At 39.2% G+C, this 17,120-nt stretch overlaps 2 long non-coding RNA genes across 5 annotated transcripts; one reads left to right on the forward strand and one right to left on the reverse strand.

Annotated features, from left to right (window-relative positions):
• Nucleotides 1-2,542: 2,542 nt before the first annotated feature.
• LOC147292172 (uncharacterized) lies at nucleotides 2,543-14,458 on the reverse strand. Of its 4 annotated transcripts, none has more exons than XR_015121471.1 (4): nucleotides 14,108-14,458; nucleotides 3,276-3,417; nucleotides 2,999-3,163; nucleotides 2,543-2,759 (listed from the first exon to the last, which is right to left on the reverse strand). It is a non-coding gene; the product is annotated as an uncharacterized LOC147292172 (long non-coding RNA). The 4 variants fall into 4 exon arrangements; XR_015121474.1 differs by having other exon boundaries at nucleotides 3,091-3,163; nucleotides 14,108-14,457; XR_015121472.1 differs by having other exon boundaries at nucleotides 3,034-3,163; nucleotides 14,108-14,457.
• LOC147292173 (uncharacterized) lies at nucleotides 4,227-5,990 on the forward strand. The gene is made up of 4 exons (XR_015121439.1): nucleotides 4,227-4,399; nucleotides 4,487-4,532; nucleotides 4,986-5,057; nucleotides 5,697-5,990. It is a non-coding gene; the product is annotated as an uncharacterized LOC147292173 (long non-coding RNA).
• Nucleotides 14,459-17,120: the final 2,662 nt, after the last annotated feature.

The following is a 17,120-nucleotide window of genomic DNA, read 5'->3' on the forward strand; positions in this document are numbered from 1 at the left end:
AATTGTCCAAAGGCCCCAAACCCCAATCAACCCTAAACCATTTTTTTTTCTTTCCTTGCTTTTCTTCCCCTGACTCCTTTTCTTCCCGTGACTTTTCTTCCCTCTAGGCTCTAACTCATTTCATTTCATTTTTTTTCTTTCTTTTTCCTTTCCTTCCTTTTCTTCCCCTGCCTTCTTTTCTTCTCGTGACTTTTATTCTTCCCTCTAGCTCATTTCTCTCTCCTCCTCCCAGTACATTGCATCTCTTCTCTCTCCTCCCACTCCCTCCCCGATCTCTTCTCCCTCCCAGATCTCTTCTTTCTCATAACTCTTACACAAACTTTGGATTTCCTTCAAGACCACAAAAAAAAATTACTAAATTCAAAAATTAAGAAATTTGAGCTTGTAAAAATGAAGGGGACCTGAGAAATAGAAAGGGGAAGGCAAAGGAAGAGCAAGTGGTGCAGACTGTGCAGTAAGTGAGCGAAGTTTTGCGAAATTTCGGCGAAATATTGACAAAATATTAACGAATAGATGATAAAATTTCCATGACCCAAAAAATCAAAATTTTATTCCTTGGTAGTAAAAAAAATGGAAGTCAAATTTGTTTTAAATTTTAAAGAAAAAGAAGACAATAATATATTAATGAAATTTGAATAGTACTTTGGAGAAAAAATTTTAAAGTTGGAATTTTGACTCTTCAAACTGTAGGTTAATAACAGTAGAGTTTTAAAAGCTAAGTTTGCTTCTTCTCTGAGAGATACTCCTACAATTACAAGCACATGTTTAGTATGATTATATATGCAAAGCACGTGGTCATTATCACTAAGAAATGTACTTATTTGGAGTCCATAAACATAACAGTAAGTTAAGTCGTTGAAAAATAAAAAGTATTCTGACATAATAGTTATTGCTTAATTTAGTCATAACACAGAAATTAAACTATAATCTAGATTTCGTCCATACAAGAAATATGTGAAAATAGTTAGCCCAATATATAGTTTCACGAAAATAATTAAACAATAATAATAAAAAAAAAAAGATTAACAACTATAGTGTAAAATTACAAACAACTTCCCCAAGAATATATAATGACTAAGCTAGGGCGAAGAGACATCTTCCTCAATAACACTAACAGGAGGGGGTCTCCACAGTTTGCTTGTCTTCCTGATGTTCAAAACCTTGCTTAAATCTATCATAGTTGGTGACTTCACTCGATTTAAACGGTCGCTCCCCCAACACCCTGAGAAGGTCTTCTTGGTGAACAACTTCCTTTTCAAGCAGCAATTCTGCAATTTGAGCCACTTGCTCGATCTTTGTGTTCCTCTATGAGTTCAAGTGTGCGTAAAAATAATATATTAATGAAATTTGAATCCTACTTTTGGAGTAAAAATTTTACTCTCCAAATTGCCAAATAGGTTATTAAAGTAGAGTTTTAAGAGCTAAGTTTGCTTCTTCGCTAAGAGATACTCTTACAATTACAATACCAAAAGCATGCGTTTAGTACGATTATATATATGCAAAGCACGTGGTCATTATCACTAAGAAATGTACTTATTTGGAGTCCATAAACATCACATGTGATGTACAGTAGAGTTAAGTCGCTGAAAATAAAAAGTATTTTGACATAATTATAGTTATTGCTTTAGTCATGACACAGAAATTAAAGTACAATCCAGATTTCGTCCATACAAGAAATATGTGAAAATAGTTAGCACAATAGTTTCACGAAAATAATTAAACAATAATTAAGAAAAAAAAAGAGGATTAACAACTATAGTGTAAAATTACAAACAACTTCCCGAAAAATATATAATGACTAAGCTAGGGCGAAAGAGCCATCTTCCTCAATAACACCAACAGGAGGGGGTCTCCACAATTTGCTCGTGTTTCTGATGTTCCAAAACCTTGCTTAAATCTATCATAGTTGGTGACTTCACTCGATTTAAACGGTCGCTCCCCCAACACCCTGAGAAGGTCTTCTTGGTGAACAACTTCCTTTTCAAGCAGCAATTCTGCAATTTGAGCCACTTGCTCTCACTACACCATTCATTGCTTATGATCACTATTTTTTTCTGTTAGCTATTGGTGCAGTAGCCACTATCAATAGTTTTGATTTAGCCATTGCCACCCTGCAGTCACCATTAAGCTGATGGTTGTTCAGAATGGGGTGGCAAAGTGGCTAAGCAAACCATTTTTTTGGAATGGTGGAGTTTATAGACCAAAACTGTACTTTTCTGCTGATAAGTTCTGCCTCCACCAATGTTGCAGATAGTTACTCAATTTGTAGAACATTTATATTATTAAACAATCTCCATGGACTTTGGTGACTAATTAATTAGGATTCAAAATGCATTTTGCCACCAAATTAAAATTGCAGCTATTTGAACTGCAGTTTTTCAGTTCTGGGCTATTTGCAGACCCTTTTCCCACCCTATTATTTTCCAATGGTGCTTGCTGATACTTACATTGCAACAAGAATTATGCACAAAGTCAGACCACAACACAATGTCAATTAAATCTTACATTACAACTCATTCCATGCAGGAATTCATAAGTTTTCTTTACACCAATTTACAAAAGAATACAACCGAAAGGGAAAAACTGACCCTCATAACTAGAGAACCCCCACATTGCCAAAAACATATAGATCAATGTATACAGAGAAAAAAATAATCTAACGTACACTAGAGCTATCAACAACTCATGGACATTTGCATTTGTTGGTGTTTAGAGCACTAGATCCCGCTGTTTTCCTCACAACCTTCCAAGTTTACATCCTACAATTCACAAAAAAAAAAAAACAGAGATAGTGAAGAAAATTGTAACAACTTTATTCACCCAATAAGTTATATAAAATGTCTTCATCCTTACCAATAACAGTAAATTGTTATTATCAATCTTATAGTATAACATTGCAAGATATGACAAGAAAGTCAATAACAGTGAGTGTGAAGGCATGACATTCCATCTTTAAATTGTTTAATTAAGAAAGAATTAAGCAGCTTGAAATAGAAACCTGAATGGAGGTTGCTCAGTCAATTAATGAGCAACCTGAATGGAGGTTGCTCATTGCAGTCCTGAATGGAGGTTGTTTAATGAGATGCATACCTCATTAAATAGAAACCTTTCATTTTTTTTACTTTGCTCATTGCAGTCCTTCTATCACCTGCACACTAAGCAGCTTGAAACAAACCGAATCAAATCAGCTCATTGCAGCCTACACTTAAGGAAGGAAAGCTGATATATGATAAAATTAAAACTTCTACTCATTAATTGCTTCGCATAGAATGAACCTGTGCCTGCATTGCAAGATATTGAGGACAACATCATTAGGATCAACTGCACATGAACATTCAGCACAACCCATGTCCTCTCTTCTTCCTTATTTCATCAATTTCCATTTCCCATATTGTTCAAAGGCACATAAAAATCCTCCTACAATTGAGTAGAAAAAAAAAAAAGCAAATGAATTCTTCCACTTAACTAAAAAAATCAATAAAGCAGTAAAAAACCATATCTGTGAGACCCAAAATTTTCCAAATTTATTTTGGGATTTTTCTTTAATTTCTAGAATTTTTCTAGAAATTTGTTTGGCGGAAAATCGTATTTTTCACCTTAAGCTTTAATTGTTTGACCAACTTTAACTAGAGTTTGGACCCAAGTTAGACCTTTAAAAGGTGGTACTTTTACTCACGAATCCAACGGAGCAAGTCTCGTATTATTCCGAGTCCGGAAAATTATTTTACGAATTTCCCAAAATTTCATTTTTAAAAGCATTTTATCTTAATTTGTGGAGCTTGAAATTTTCGAAATTTTTCTAAAGGGCAAATTGGTAATTTGACCTCATAGTTAATTAGTACTAGTCGATACGAGTCCGTAGTATTTTTCGGGGTATTTTTCTGAGTCCCGAGCTATTTTTAATTAATTTTTGAAGTTGGGGAATTTATGAAAAAGAAAAATAAAATAGGAAATCACCAGATCGCGCCACGTGGCACGATCTGGAGCGTCCATCGCTGCATGGCAGCAAGATCTGATGGCTGCATGTGCAGCCAAGTGTCAAAGCCTTCGCCACGTGTCAATTTCTCATTGGTCAAAATTATGACGGTTGACTTGAGTCAACCCAGTCAACTCGGATGAGTCAACCGAGTTGACTCACTCACTCTTCCTATAAATAGTGGCGTGAACCCCAGCTGATCCTCACAAATTCAGCCGCACGCTTCCCAAGAGAGAGCTTCTCTCTCCTCTCTCCTCCTTTCTCTCTCTTCTCCAATCTTGTTTTGAGTTTATCTTGAGTTCTGGAGCTCCGATCGACGATCCGATTTCGCCTACGCGATCGTGGCGACGAGCTCTTCAATTCTAGTAGTGTGAAGACTATGTTTTGGTGAAGTTTTAAAAAAATCATTTCTGAGCTCCATAGGTAATTTCTTGATCCCTATCGAATTTCTGCTAAAATTTTGTTAAATAAATCTCTTGTTAATTAGGCTATTTTAATCTTATTATTTAGCAAGTCTAGTAGTACCGAGACTCTGCTCGTGGGAAGTCTTCAACAGGTATACCCTTAACCCAGCTTATTTAATTTGCTGTTGTTTAAGTGGTGGTTATAGACGAAACACCGTTTAACTGTTGTTATTAAATGAATTTAATAAATATTGAGGCCATATCAGTGGTAACCAAATAACGTGATGACTAAGGTCAGTCCATGAGCATACATGCGTTGGGTACTGAGCCAGAGCTCCCTCAGTTTCCCCATGCACTGACCTGGTCACGTTGTAAGGTTCATATCTGATCAACCTCCTCGACAATAAATTAAAATAAACTTAGAAACCACACGGTCTGACATGACTGTCTGCCTCGGGGAGCAGGGTCATGCCGGATCAAGAATTTAGAGAAGCCTAGCAAGTTACGCTAGTGCCAAACCTCTAAATTTTACCTGGTCTTAACAGACAAGGTCGAGAGTACGTTTAGTACGTTCCTAATAGCTGTCGTCGGATTCGGATCTCCAGTTTCCCAACAGGTACAAGTGGGACCCAGACACAGGAAAGGGATCAGGCAAGGGACACACTTTGGTAAAACAGGTAGGGGGAAAGTACCATATCCCGGTTATTGGATTTCCTGCCTATTTTCGTACTATATGTATATGAAAATGTCTTTCACAGAGAATGTGCATGATTTTTGTATGGCATATTTGTGTGATTTTCTGTGTGATACCTTGAACGACCTGAGAGTAACGGGCACGTGTTGTGACCTTGGGTTTCGATCCCCTAAACCTCCGGAGGGGTAAGTACGGACTGGTTAGTCGAATGTCCTTCTGGGGAGGCTAACCAATGTGGTATTACCAGGTAAATGGATACTCTCACCACAGTATCGAGGTGGTGGTTGAATTTCCGATACTGGTGGTTGGCCTGTATGTGATCGGTCGCAGGTATGTTTCTGAACTATGTCACGTGACAGGAAGGATTTTCACTGAAAAAGATGTATGAGCATGCAAAGGCTTTACTCACTGATTATTGGCATAATTATCTTTATCATTACTGGCTTTGGTTACAATATTATTGATATTGATACCCTGTTTTTGGGTGTGCATTGCTTTTAAACTGTTTTCCTTGAAATCCTATATTTTCGAGTATTGTTTCAAACCTAACCAGGATTTTCCCTCGAGGGGAAGCGATGAACGTATGTGACGCTTACCCCCTACTGTACTCTTGTGAGTGCAGATAATCCAGTTGTTGGAGACCAAGATTGAGGTCGTGGGTGTGGCACTTGCAGCTTGTCAGTTTCAGTCTTGCTATCTGGTTTAGATCCTTTCTTTGGATCTGTGGTGGTGTTTCTCTTTCATCCTCGTAGGTGGCATATCCCAATGGCTATCCATGAGTCCAATTTGTTGCACCACTTTGTTGAAGACTGAATCACTCTGGCGTGGGTTGGACTATCCTGACATATCTGTTTATCTACTGTTTTATTATGTAGCATTAGGGTTAGTGTATTTGAAACATATAACCCTCACGGGTTGGTACTCTTTACTATTATTTATAATGTGAGGTATTTTCAGTAATTTCTTTCGCTGTATTTTTACTACTCTGATCCAACCCGGGTTCTTCAATAAAAAGGGCTTAACTCGTTTTAAAGAGCTTGGGAATATAATACTCGGGGTAAGGGGTATTATAGTCTCAAGATCTTTAAGACGAGTGCCGCTGTGGTGTTCCCAGTTTCGGGGCGTCACAGAAAAAGTGGTATCAGAGCGGTACGACCCAAAAAAAAAAAAAAAAAAAGAGAATAATAATAATAATAATAATAATAATAAATAAATAGATAACTTTGTAAGATTGTTAGTAGATTATTTTTACTAATATGCAGGATATGCCAACCCAGAGCCGATTCAGCAGATTCTTTCGAAGTTTCCAACCAAACACATTCTTCGATAAGTCTTTCCCTTGAAACACTTTTGTTCCTTGTATTACTTGTGTCAATCATTCCCTTATTTGTTTTCAGTCTTGCTGACAAGATGCCACCCCGTTTCGATCGAACTAACAGTAATGCCAATAATCGGTTCGACCCGCAACAAATGGCTGAATTTATACAGGCTTTCTTTGCTCAACAAGCTGGTAACCGTCTCACTCCCGCTGAACGTGAAGATAAGCGACGAGGCGAGTACTTAGATCGTTTCCTTAGGACTAAGCCGATGAAGTTTCACGGAAGTTCTGAACCCGATTTAGCTGAGAGTTGGGTTACGCACATCGAGAAGAAGCTCGAGTCGATTAACGCACCAGATGAGTACAAGATCTGGCTAGCTACACATGTGTTTGAAGGCGAAGCTGACGGATGGTGGAGATGCATTAGGCACCGAGAAAATATTAACACTATGACTTGGGAAGGATTTAGGGAATTGTTCTACGACAGATATTTTCCCGAGCCACTGCAAATGACAAAGATGAAGGAATTCATGGATCTAGAGCAGGGAAACATGACTGTTTCTGAATACGTGGGAAAGTTTACTGAACTTGGACGTTTCGTCCCATCTACCATGAATGATGAGAAGGCAAAGACTGTCAGATTTCTGCAAGGTCTGAAGAACGGGATTCGCCAATACTTGGCAAGTCAAAGGTTTACAGTTTTCAAAGATGTGGTCAATGCTGCTTATGCTCAGGAGCAGGATTTCCTTGCAACTAGACAGAAAGGGGAAATTGCGAGGTCTGAGGGAACAAGACTAGGAAAAAGAAGAAATTTTCAGAGGGGAGGACCCTCCCGAAACCAAAGAAACTGGAAGAAGACTAGACTTCAAATTTGTTTCCAGTGTGGAGGTGAAGGCCACTACAGAAATAATTGTCCTACTAGAACACAGCAGAATGCCCCCAGGCCACAACCACAGATACAGGCTGTACCACAACCATTTAGAGCTCAACCATTGCAACATGCACTACCACAACCCAACAATCGTGGAGGACAAGGAAGAGGTGGCGGAGGAAGACCACAACCAGCTAGAGGAGGACGAGTTTTTGCAGTAAGAGCTAACCAGGAAGAAGCCCCACTTGACGGTACTATACTGCTCTTTAATACTGAAGTAAGAATTTTGTTTGATACGGGTGCTTCACATTCATTTGTCTCTGTTAGCTTTACTGAGAAATTAGGATTGCATGCTGAACCTTTAGCTGAAACCATCCACATGAGTACACCCATTGGAACAACAACCGAAGTAGATAGAATTTACCAATCTTGCCAACTAGTAGTCCAAGGCCGAGTCTTGACAGCAAACCTATACCCTTTGAACATGGATTACTACGACCTTATTCTAGGAATGGATTGGTTACAAGAAAATCAGGCACAGATCGATTGTGAGAAAAGAAAGGTGAAGGTAGTCACGAGTAACAGAGAAGAGGTGATCATCCGATTGCACAAACCGCTACAACCCATCAACCCATTGCTGAGAGTTTGTTTCAAAAGCAAGAGAGCTATGCTATGCTATTCACTCATCATTTCCACACAAGCCAAGCAGAAGGAAGATAAACCAATACCAGTGGTAGACGAATACCCAGACGTTTTTCCAGAAGATCTGCCCGGAATCCCACCAACAAGAGAAGTAGAATTCAAGATTAAACTTGTACCAGGCACTCACCCTATTTCAATCCCGCCCTACCGCATGGCACCAGCCGAGATGGTGGAGCTGAAGAAGCAATTAGACGACTTGAAGGAGAAGGGCTTTATCAGAGAAAGTATATCACCATGGGGAGCCCCTGTTCTATTTGCCAAAAAGCATGATGGAACATTGCGACTCTGCATAGACTACCGGAAGCTGAACCAAGTCACAATCAAGAACAAGTATCCATTGCCTAGAATTGACGAGCTATTTGATCAACTTAGTGGAGCGAAGTACTTCTCAAAGATTGATCTCAGATCCGGCTACCATCAACTCAGAGTTCGAGACGAAGACGTCCCAAAGACTGCTTTTCGTACCAGATACGGACATTATGAGTTCGTTGTGATGCCGTTTGGATTGACAAATGCACCTGCCGCATTCATGGACCTGATGAACCGAGCATTCCGTCCATACTTGGACAAATTTGTTATTGTCTTCATCAACGACATCCTGATTTACTCCAAGAGTAAGGAAGAGCATGAAGAGCATCTGAGAATTGTTCTACAGACATTACTTCAAAAGCAACTTTACGCCAAGAAGTCAAAATGTGGATTTTGGCTGAAAGAGGTACAATTCCTTGGCCACATCATCTCAGAAAAAGGATTATCTCCTGATCCCAAGAAGATCGAAGCAGTTCTGAATTGGGAACAACCGAAGAGCATGACAGAAGTCCGTAGTTTTCTTGGATTAGCAGGTTATTACAGAAGGTTTGTAGAAGGTTTTTCCAAGATTGCTACCCCGATGACTCGACTACTCAGAAAAGGATTCAAGTTTGAATGGAACGAGAAGTGTGAAGAAGCATTCCAAGAGCTCAAGAAACGACTGACAACTGCCCCAGTGTTAGTCTTACCCAACAATGAAGATCCTTATGAAGTCTACACCGACGCGTCCATAATAGGAGTCGGATGTGTACTGATGCAGAATGGGCGAGTGATAGCCTATGCCTCAAGACAGTTGAAGGAATATGAAAAGAATTATCCAACTCATGATTTGGAGTTAGCCGCTGTTGTGCACGCTCTAAAGATCTGGAGATGCTACTTGTATGGAGGCCGATTCACTGTTTTCTCAGATCACAAGAGCCTCAAGCATATATTCACTCAGAGAGATCTGAATTTGCGACAACGACGCTGGATGGAGTATCTTAAAGATTATGATTTTGAATTACAGTATCATCCAGGAAAAGCCAACAAAGTAGCTGATGCACTGAGCAGGAAGAAAAACACTCTAGCCAGTTTATTGATGGCTGAACGGGAGATCCTACAGACTTTGGATCAGTACAAAGTCAACGTACGCCATGATGGAAGGATTGCAAGTATGCAGATTGAGCCCCAATTGGAGCAAGAATTAGTTCAAGAACAAGAAGAGGATCTAGAGATACGACAGAAAAAGAAGGAGGTATACTCAGGAGATGCACCTGGGGAATGGAAGGTACATTCTGATGGAAGTTTGAGATACAGAGGCCGAATAGTTGTGCCAAACAGGAAAGAAACAAGACAACGGATTCTGAACGAAGCTCATTCTACCAGTTTTGCTATGCACCCTGGAGGAACGAAAATGTATCAAGATTTGAAACGAAGATACTGGTGGAAAGGTATGAAAAGAGACGTGGCTGATTTTGTTAATCACTGTGTGACCTGCCAACAAGTGAAAGCTGAACACCAGAAGCCGTCTGGATTGTTACAACTGTTACCTACTCCAGAGTGGAAGTGGGATTGTGTTACTATGGATTTCATCACCGATCTGCCGAGAAATACAAAAGGGCACAATGGTATTTGGGTTATCGTGGACAAACTCACGAAGTCAGCTCATTTCTTGCCGGTCAAGATGAACTCACCTGTTGATTATTTTGCTGACCTCTATGTCGAATGGATTGTTCGATTGCATGGTATTCCGAAGACGATTGTTTCCGATCGAGATCCCCGATTTACGTCTCGATTATGGCGGAAGTTACAATCTGAATTAGGCACTCAGTTGAATCTTAGCAGTGCCTATCATCCGCAGACGGATGGGCAATCTGAAAGAGTTATTCAGATACTGGAAGATATGTTGCGAGCTTGTGTTCTAGATTTCAGAGGTAAGTGGAGTGAGTACTTACCGCTCGCCGAGTTCGTATATAACAATAGTTATCAAAGCAGTATCAAGATGGCACCGTACGAAGCACTTTACGGAAGGCCGTGTCGTTCGCCACTCTGTTGGGCCGATGTTGAGGACCGAGTTGTTCTGGGTCCTGAAGTGATTAAAGAAACGACCGAAAAGGTCAAGATAGTCAAGAAACGACTAGAAACCGCCCAGAGTAGGCAGAAATCGTACGCTGATCGAAGGAGGAAGCCTTTGGAATTTCAAGTTGAGGACTTGGTGTTTCTGAAAGTTAGCCCTTTGAAGGGTACATTTCGGTTTGGTATGCGAGGCAAGTTGGCACCCAGGTATATTGGACCGTTCAAGGTTTTGGAACGTGTCGGGAAAGTTGCTTACAGGTTGGAGTTGCCGCCTCAGTTAGCATACATACATAACGTATTCCATGTGTCCCAGTTGAAAAAGAGTGTGCCTGACATCCCTCAAGTGATGCCTTGGATTGGTTTACCGCTCGAACCAAACGTGTCTTATGTGGAAGGACCTGTTTCTATCTTAGCTTACGAGACGAAACAACTCAGGAATAGGAAGGTACCACTTGTAAAAGTTCAGTGGCAGCGCCACGGAGTCGAGGAAGCGACATGGGAACTGGAATCCGATATGAGGAAGAGATACCCGCATCTCTTCAGTGAACTCAGGTAATCTCGAGGACGAGATTTTTTCTAAGTAGGGGAGGATGTGAGACCCAAAATTTTCCAAATTTATTTTGGGATTTTTCTTTAATTTCTAGAATTTTTCTAGAAATTTGTTTGGCGGAAAATCGTATTTTTCACCTTAAGCTTTAATTGTTTGACCAACTTTAACTAGAGTTTGGACCCAAGTTAGACCTTTAAAAGGTGGTACTTTTACTCACGAATCCAACGGAGCAAGTCTCGTATTATTCCGAGTCCGGAAAATTATTTTACGAATTTCCTAAAATTTCATTTTTAAAAGCATTTTATCTTAATTTGTGGAGCTTGAAATTTTCGAAATTTTTCTAAAGGGCAAATTGGTAATTTGACCTCATAGTTAATTAGTACTAGTCGATACGAGTCCGTAGTATTTTTCGGGGTATTTTTCTGAGTCCCGAGCTATTTTTAATTAATTTTTGAAGTTGGGGAATTTATGAAAAAGAAAAATAAAATAGGAAATCACCAGATCGCGCCACGTGGCACGATCTGGAGCGTCCATCGCTGCATGGCAGCAAGATCTGATGGCTGCATGTGCAGCCAAGTGTCAAAGCCTTCGCCACGTGTCAATTTCTCATTGGTCAAAGTTATGACGGTTGACTTGAGTCAACCCAGTCAACTCGGATGAGTCAACCGAGTTGACTCACTCACTCTTCCTATAAATAGTGGCGTGAACCCCAGCTGATCCTCACAAATTCAGCCGCACGCTTCCCAAGAGAGAGCTTCTCTCTCCTCTTTCCTCCTTTCTCTCTCTTCTCCAATCTTGTTTTGAGTTTATCTTGAGTTCTGGAGCTCCGATCGACGATCCGATTTCGCCTACGCGATCGTGGCGACGAGCTCTTCAATTCTAGTAGTGTGAAGACTATGTTTTGGTGAAGTTTTAAAAAAATCATTTCTGAGCTCCATAGGTAATTTCTTGATCCCTGTCGAATTTCTGCTAAAATTTTGTTAAATAAATCTCTTGTTAATTAGGCTATTTTAATCTTATTATTTAGCAAGTCTAGTAGTACCGAGACTCTGCTCGTGGGAAGTCTTCAACAGGTATACCCTTAACCCAGCTTATTTAATTTGCTGTTGTTTAAGTGGTGGTTATAGACGAAACACCGTTTAACTGTTGTTATTAAATGAATTTAATAAATATTGAGGCCATATCAGTGGTAACCAAATAACGTGATGACTAAGGTCAGTCCATGAGCATACATGCGTTGGGTACTGAGCCAGAGCTCCCTCAGTTTCCCCATGCACTGACCTGGTCACGTTGTAAGGTTCATATCTGATCAACCTCCTCGACAATAAATTAAAATAAACTTAGAAACCACACGGTCTGACATGACTGTCTGCCTCGGGGAGCAGGGTCATGCCGGATCAAGAATTTAGAGAAGCCTAGCAAGTTACGCTAGTGCCAAACCTCTAAATTTTACCTGGTCTTAACAGACAAGGTCGAGAGTACGTTTAGTACGTTCCTAATAGCTGTCGTCGGATTCGGATCTCCAGTTTCCCAACAGGTACAAGTGGGACCCAGACACAGGAAAGGGATCAGGCAAGGGACACACTTTGGTAAAACAGGTAGGGGGAAAGTACCATATCCCGGTTATTGGATTTCCTGCCTATTTTCGTACTATATGTATATGAAAATGTCTTTCACAGAGAATGTGCATGATTTTTGTATGGCATATTTGTGTGATTTTCTGTGTGATACCTTGAACGACCTGAGAGTAACGGGCACGTGTTGTGACCTTGGGTTTCGATCCCCTAAACCTCCGGAGGGGTAAGTACGGACTGGTTAGTCGAATGTCCTTCTGGGGAGGCTAACCAATGTGGTATTACCAGGTAAATGGATACTCTCACCACAGTATCAAGGTGGTGGTTGAATTTCCGATACTGGTGGTTGGCCTGTATGTGATCGGTCGCAGGTATGTTTCTGAACTATGTCACGTGACAGGAAGGATTTTCACTGAAAAAGATGTATGAGCATGCAAAGGCTTTACTCACTGATTATTGGCATAATTATCTTTATCATTACTGGCTTTGGTTACAATATTATTGATATTGATACCCTGTTTTTGGGTGTGCATTGCTTTTAAACTGTTTTCCTTGAAATCCTATATTTTCGAGTATTGTTTCAAACCTAACCAGGATTTTCCCTCGAGGGGAAGCGATGAACGTATGTGACGCTTACCCCCTACTGTACTCTTGTGAGTGCAGATAATCCAGTTGTTGGAGACCAAGATTGAGGTCGTGGGTGTGGCACTTGCAGCTTGTCAGTTTCAGTCTTGCTATCTGGTTTAGATCCTTTCTTTGGATCTGTGGTGGTGTTTCTCTTTCATCCTCGTAGGTGGCATATCCCAATGGCTATCCATGAGTCCAATTTGTTGCACCACTTTGTTGAAGACTGAATCACTCTGGCGTGGGTTGGACTATCCTGACATATCTGTTTATCTACTGTTTTATTATGTAGCATTAGGGTTAGTGTATTTGAAACATATAACCCTCACGGGTTGGTACTCTTTACTATTATTTATAATGTGAGGTATTTTCAGTAATTTCTTTCGCTGTATTTTTACTACTCTGATCCAACCCGGGTTCTTCAATAAAAAGGGCTTAACTCGTTTTAAAGAGCTTGGGAATATAATACTCGGGGTAAGGGGTATTATAGTCTCAAGATCTTTAAGACGAGTGCCGCTGTGGTGTTCCCAGTTTCGGGGCGTCACAATATCCTTTCCACAAAGCAATAAAATAATGGAACTCACTGCCACATCATGTTTTTCCAAATTGCAAAATATTATAAGATGAAGAGATCAATCTCGAAAGCACACAGTAATGCAAATACATGAATAAGCTTGTTAGTGTTTTAATAGAGTAACACAAATAATAGTACCCAGGCATCCAAAACCCCAAAAACTACATTGTATTTGACTCATTGACAACCCTCATTGCATCAAGGACATAGCTAAAAATATAAATAAATAAATAAATAAAAGAAATCACAATAAGCTGAAACTGGAATACAAGCATCAAGTTTTCCAATCAAATTAAAACAAATCTAATCATAAGGCAGCATAAGTGCATTGACATTTACCTAGGGAAAGAACCTGAACAAAAAAAAATGAACAAAGGGTGAGTTTTTGGCATCTTCCTCTGCAAACATTTTGATTTGAAAAAGAGAAAGAAAAATGCATCGGGTTGAAGCGCTTACCAGTGAGGCCAAGAGAGAACTTGGTTATGAGGGCTCCGGTTATGGCGTTCGACTTTCTCTTCTTCGCCATCGAATCCAAACCCTAGGAAGGAGAAAGGACAGAAAAATATGTTACGATATACTTTTGTGAAAGAAAAAGGAAGATAAATGAAACGATGAGGTCATGAGAGAAAGGGAGTGAGTGAGAGGGAAAGGGAATGGGAGGTGAGGTGAGGTGAGGTCGGGAGAGATAGAGGGAGGCAAGAGTTGAGATTGTGAGAGAAAGAGAGATGAGGGAGGCGCATCTGAAAAAAAAAATGAAAAGGGAGTTAGGTTTTGAGTACATAAGATTTTTTTTTTTTTTTAAGCCACTAGAGTCTTTTTTTAGTGGGAATGGGCTTAGGAGTGGGAATGGGCTGTAATAGTGGGATGGGTTTGTAACTATTATTTATATAGGTTGAGTATTAAGTGGGAAATAATAATTATAAACATTTTATTAATCCCACCTTTGTCCCTTTTGGTTGAATTTGGAGTGGGGAAGGAATAATTATCTTCACTAATCTATCAATTTGGTTTCAATTTTTTTGTTGCTACTTATTAGTCAACTATATTACAAATTAGTGGGACTTAAGGCAACTATTAACTCTACCATAATTTTTAAAACAACCAAAATATTAATTAGTGATGAAAAAAAATGTTAATAGCCACTAACTCTAAAATAGTTTCTGTTCAAGGTGAGCATAGGCCATATTTGTTGTAGTGTCTTTGTGTTCCTCTATGAGTTCAAGTGTGCGTGCATACGCCTTATCCACCTGGCCATTCTTGTACTTCTTGATCAATTAGGGCTGCAGTCTTGCTGCTGTAGGGCTTTGCCATCTCAATTGTTTGATCATCTCTTTGAGTGAAAGAAAGGAGACCCACCTTGTCACTGAAACCATAGACTGCAACTTGGTTGTAAGTCATCTTTGTCACTTTCTCCAAGTCGTTTTGGGCTCCCATTGAAATTTTCCCCAACAGGACCTGCATCACGTACAAAAATATCATAAAATCTTGCACTACAAGTAAGCTATATATATAACAAGACTAACAAAGTTCCATATATAGCTAGCCAAGTTGTTTTGAGCTCCCATTGAAATTTTCCCCAACAGGCCGGACACTACAACAAATATGGCTTAAAGCCACCTTGAGAAACTAGATTGAAATTAGTGACAATTAACATTTTTAGAGTCACCAATTAATATTTTGGTTTGTTTTAAAAATTATGGTGGAAAAGATGGTTGCTTTAGGTCCCACTAATTTGTACAATAGTTGACTAATAAGTGGCATGATAAACATTGAAACAAAGAGTTAAATACTTCGTTGGCCCACTTACTTTCACGTTTTTCCCAAGTTGGTCCATGATTTTTTTTTTATACCAAGTTGGTCCATTTTCTTTTCAACGTTTACTTACTTTGTCAATTTCGTCAATTATGTTATAAATTCTGTTAAAAAAAAAAGGACAAAATGGTCTTTTCATATTGAATAAATTTTTAATTCTATTTCTAATTAAAAAAATATTTAAACTAAAAAAGAAAAATAAATTTAAAATTAACAATTTACCCCCTCCCCCAACCCAGCTCCTCTCCTCACCCAACCTAGCCTCTCTTCGATCAACCCCACCCAACCCAGTCCCTCTCCTCTATCTTTTCTCTTTCTTTCTTCCCTCTCTTCGGCCACCCTACCCCATTCCCGACCTTCTCTCTCTCTCTTTTTTCTTTCTCTCTTCTCTTTCTCTTTTCCATTTCTTCTCTCTTCCCTCTCTACCCTCCCCACCCATCCCCAACCTACCTCTAGCAGCATCCTAGTCGTCGGCGCTGCCCCAGCTAGGCCATCTCTCCCCTATTCCTCTATTTCTCTCTCTCTCTGTCTTTTTCTCTCTTTCCATCTTTGTCTCTTTCTCTTTGTTTTGGGGGCTTAGGGATTTTTTTTGTTGGGTTTGATCTGGGAAATCAATGGAGAAGCTGGTGGAGGACTCTGCTGGAAGTAAGAAGGCGTCGTCGTTGCCAGGTGCTTGTCAACGACGACGCCTTCTTTATGCTTTTTTAGTAGTAATCTTTATTAGTTTTTAGTTTAAATTTTTTTAGTTTATAATTTACCGTTTTTTGGGGAGGGGGTGGTTGAAGAGAGGCTGGGTTAGGTGGGTAGAGAGGGTGGGACGGCAGTTGAGTTGGGGGAGGGGGTAATTTTTGTTAATTTTAAATTTTAAATTTATGTTTTCATTTTTAGTTTTAATATTTTTTAAATTAGAAATATAACTAAAAATTTATTTAATATGAAAAGACCATATTGTCCTTCTTTCTAATAGAATTTATAACAAAATTGAAGGAATGGACCAAGTAGATAAACGTCGAAAAGAAAGTGGACCAACTTGGTACAAAAAAAAGATCGTGTACCAATTTGGGAAAAACATGAAAGAAAGTGGACCAATGGTACATTTAATTCTTGAAACAAATAAAAATATTAGTGGGATAATTATTCTTGTCCCACTCCAAATCCAACCAAAAAAGAAAAAGGGCGAGATTAATAAAATCTGATAAATTATTATTTCCCACTTAAGTCGACTCAAACCACAAAAGTAATAGTTACAAATCTCCACTATTTGTTAAAAGTGGATTACATGTCCCTCACCCATTTCCACTAAATATAACACTATTAGACCATTGCCACTAAACATAACCTTAGCCCATTCCCACTAGCTAGCTAGGGGTGTGTTTCAGACAGATCGGATCGGAAATAAGGTATTCCAATTCCAATCCAAAAACCTTCGGAATGAAATTTCTATTCTAAAACATTGGAATTTCAACATCTCATTCCAATTCGGAATTTTTGAATTTCTCAGATTTTTAAGATTTTTTTTGAAATATTACATTTTCGGAACTTTTAGATAATGATGAAATTAATTGCCCCATCTTCGATCTCCCCTCCCCCCTGATAAAAAAAAATAATTACAAGTACAAAATGTGGGTGTTTTTGTTAGAATTTATATTATTACGAT

The sequence above is a fragment of the Dryas octopetala genome, chromosome 3, assembly GCF_963921425.1.
Source record: "Dryas octopetala chromosome 3, drDryOcto1.1, whole genome shotgun sequence".
Taxonomy (NCBI): Eukaryota; Viridiplantae; Streptophyta; class Magnoliopsida; order Rosales; family Rosaceae; genus Dryas; species Dryas octopetala.